At 37.0% G+C, this 3,922-nt stretch overlaps 1 long non-coding RNA gene across 1 annotated transcript; it reads left to right on the top strand.

Annotated features, from left to right (window-relative positions):
- Positions 1-1,160: 1,160 nt before the first annotated feature.
- LOC131022775 (uncharacterized) lies at positions 1,161-3,616 on the top strand. Its single transcript, XR_009101417.1, has 3 exons — positions 1,161-1,374; positions 2,898-2,961; positions 3,469-3,616. It is a non-coding gene; the product is annotated as an uncharacterized LOC131022775 (long non-coding RNA).
- Positions 3,617-3,922: the final 306 nt, after the last annotated feature.

Genomic DNA, 3,922 nt, shown 5'->3' with positions numbered 1-3,922 from the left:
TAATTTATTTTTCCCGATGACGGATACAGAGGTATCTGTGAGATTAATTGTCCTATTGCTAATAGGAACATTTGAAGAAGAATAGAGTTGAGATAAGTGAGTGAGAAACCCTATAGAAGGGAGAGTCGATCTGAGAGATGATTGTTGATTGCTTTAATAAGAATTGTATCCGTGTTTTATCTGAGATGGTTTGAGTGATTTTTCTACATGACTATTTGTTTACGATGATGTGAGTGTGATTTGTTTTGTGTTATCTTAACACGGTTTATTTTCGAGATTTTGGAGAACGAGATTATTTTTTTTAAATCGGGAAATGGCATACAGCTATTTTTTTTTATTTTGCATATCAGTTTTTTTTTATGAGAAATATTTTACTGAGATATATATAAATAAGTTTATGATGAGATGACATATTCCAATAGTTTGAGCTTTTGTTTTTTTTTTTTGATGAGGTTAAAAATTCTTTTCCTTTCGTCAAAATGGTGGCAGCTCTGGCGTAGCTGAGCTCTGCTCTGGAGGCAGAGCTGAAAACTGAGCTCTGCTCTGGAAGCAGAGTTGATGTTGAGCCGAGCTCTGCTCTGCTCTGGTGACAGAGCTGAAATCGAGCTCTGCTCTGCCGAGTCAGTTAGCTCTGCTCTGACCGAGTTAGCTCTGCTCTGACTTGCGAGCTCTGCTCTGGATGTGAGCTCTGCTCTGACTTGCGAGCTCTGCTCTGGATGTGAGCTCTGCTCTGGATGTAAGCTCTGCTCTGGATGTGAGCTCTGCTCTGACTTGCGAGCTCTGCTCTGGATGTGAGCTCTGCTCTGGATGTGAGCTCTGCTCTGGCGAGTTTTAGCTCTGCCCTAGCGAGTTTCCAGCTCTGCCCTGGCGAGCTTTTTAGCTCTGCTCTGGCCGAGTCTTTTAGCTCTGCTCTGCTCTGGTGGCAGAGCTGAGATCGAGTATCTGAGATCGAGATCGAGTGTACTACACTTGAGATATTTTGTTTTTACCACATGCACATTATCTTAAATGGCAAGTGGATTAGGAGGTAGGAGTTAAAGGGGACATGCTTTAATTATAAAGTAAAAATGTTGGGATAACACTTTGATTCAAGTGGGATAAAATTCTTGAGCAAGTCATTATCCTAATTCTACAAATAACTCACGCACACACCCTCCCTTCTCTTCCCCATTCTCGGCCTCCCCTCTCTCTCTCTATACTCTCTTTTACTCCATTGATGTCCATTGAAGAAAGCTTAGAGAAGCTTCATCAAACACTACTATGAGATAATCCACCATCCAATCCAATCAAATACTATCATATCTCATCAAATTCAAGAAGCTAGAGCTAAGATCAAAGTTGGAGCAAAGTCTTGATCACCTTTTAAATCCTTGAGTAAGTGATCTTAGATTATTTATTTGATCATATTCATGATATGTGAATGAGTATATGATCATGATTGAGCTAGAAAATCACCAAACTTATTCCTAGGAAATTTTCGAAAATTAGGGGCTTGAAACCCTACGAATTTTTGTTGTTTATTTTTTCTTGAATTGGCTTGAGTTATGTGATGATGGATTTGAGTTTATGAGATGATCTAGATGATTAATAATGGATGAGATTGAAGCTTGAGGTAGAGAAGTGAAAAATGAAAGTGTTAGTTGAGGAAGAAGATGACATATATGTGTATCTATATGGGATCTTGTTTTATGATGTTGATTTGTGCTAATTGGTAACCTAGGATGTTAGATCTATGATTTGATCAATAGGTTATACATGATTAGTGGTATTTCAAAAGTTTTAGTTTAATAAAAACTAGGGTGATTAATAAATCTATGTGATTAATTGTGTGAAATCATTTAAGTATATAATCTTGAGCATGAAATAAGTATATGTTGAGGATATTGGCTATGGTTTGCCATGGGAATTTAATTGAGTTAAAGTGAGATTTGCTTTTGCTTTGAGTTGATGTTCGAGAATGATATGAGATGAGAAGAGTCGAGGTTGAGCATATTTTTTTTGAATCACTCGATCGTTTTGATGTGGTTGGGCATATAAAGAGTTTGAGATGAGATTTTGGAGAAATTTCGTAGGCCTTACTGACCTACTGTGATCGACGGTTTGTCGATGTCAAATATCTTTGAACGTTTTATATCAAGTCCCTACATGAATCTTGAGTACCCTGGTAAAATTTTAAGTCATTTCAACTTCGTTTGATATTTCTTTAAAATTCAAAACCTAAACTGTGCATTATTACCGAGAATTTCAGAAAACAGGGGAAAGAGTCATTCATTTCAGTAGCTTCCTATGTGATATAGCTTTCCAGATTTTTATGGTATCAACATTATTGTGTTAGCTAGATATACACCAAAGTTGAGCCCATTTTGACAACGTTTACTATTTTTCAAAAATTGTAACTTTCGGTTACACAAAACTGCCAGAAATGGTAGATCATGGTAAAAACATCATATCTCTCAAACCACTTGGAGTTTTCGACTCTACTTTTTTTTAAATGAAACTAGACTCGTAGACCTTTCTTTTGATATGAGTCTTGAGTCTAGGAGATGTCGGAGTCAGAACAGTTTAAATTTTTAAATTGGGTCAGTGTAAAAACAGAGCATGTTTTGATGATGTTTGTTTGTGATTTCTTATGTGCCTTATGTGATTGTGTTGCCTATGTGTTTGAATGAGATTAGACGAACCTTATATGAGAGATAAATCGAGACTTAGAGCCATGATTTTCTTGAAACCTATCATTGAACTTGAGGATGTGAGATGAGTGGAGAGTTTATATAGAGTTGAGTAAAGGGATAGAATATGAGATAGAGTATGAGATAAAGCCTGAGAATTAGTCAATGAGTTCTAATCGAGATTCATTTTATGACATGAACTTTCGATGATGATGATGGTCCCTGAAGACACGAGAAGAGCAAGGAAGTAAGTAACTCCACTTTGACGGGAGATTTTGAGTAAGGTCTTCAGGTGGGCAATATTTTGAGTATATGTTTATCGTATGAGCTTTCTAAAAATGATTTTATGATGTTATGAGATTAACAAATGTTTTGAGATAAATGATATTTGAGAACTGTTTGACTTGCCAATTTTTGATGTTGAGCTTGTGTGTTACCCTCTACTGATGAGACGAATTCGGTCCTGCCTCAAACGGGATTTTGTGCACAGAGGTGACTGTGAGCCGTCTTCGGGTCGGCCGGTCACGGTACTTGAGAGGGAGGCCTACTTCTCAGTACCTTTGATGATGAGTAGTGGATGTGGTACATACATGATGAATGTTTAAACTGCGCAGTTACTTATTTATGATGTTGATTATGAAAACTGCATGCACAGATTCATTGATGCTAACTTATTTCTGTGTATTGCTGAGATGAGGCAAGCTTCAAATTTATAGCTCTATGAGCAACTTTGTTTTTCGGCGATATGTCCACTGAGTATTTATGTACTCACGCCCTGCATGTATTTCTAAACGTGCAGGATAAGCGGAGGGGGAGTATGGTGCGGTGCTGGTGGAGAATGTTTCGGGTTGACGTTTTCTTTCTCTATTGTATGTCTGTTTTGTCGATAGAGTTTTGATATGAAGTTATGTTAAATAGAGTTTGATGTTTAAGATACTTAGTTTCCTTTGAAAATCAAGCAATACACTCACGGTTATATGTCTTCATACATATAATCGATTCGCCTTTTGCTGCGATACTCTCCATATTATTCCTCATTATGAAAAATGAGCTATACCCGTTTTGCTTTTCATGATGAGATTCCCGATATTTATCAAGTTATGACAATATTGACGAATATACCCTTTTGATGATTTATGATGATTTTTCCTTAGCATGTTTCTTTGCGAGCTTCCGCTGTTGATCTATGTATTCTTTCTATTTTCCCCCTTTCTTTTATTAGTCGTATCGATACTCGGTCCCCGCTATTACTA

The sequence above is a fragment of the Salvia miltiorrhiza genome, chromosome 4 (genome assembly GCF_028751815.1).
Source record: "Salvia miltiorrhiza cultivar Shanhuang (shh) chromosome 4, IMPLAD_Smil_shh, whole genome shotgun sequence".
In the NCBI taxonomy this organism is placed as follows: Eukaryota; Viridiplantae; Streptophyta; class Magnoliopsida; order Lamiales; family Lamiaceae; genus Salvia; species Salvia miltiorrhiza.
This window is presented reverse-complemented; position numbering and strand designations above follow the sequence as displayed.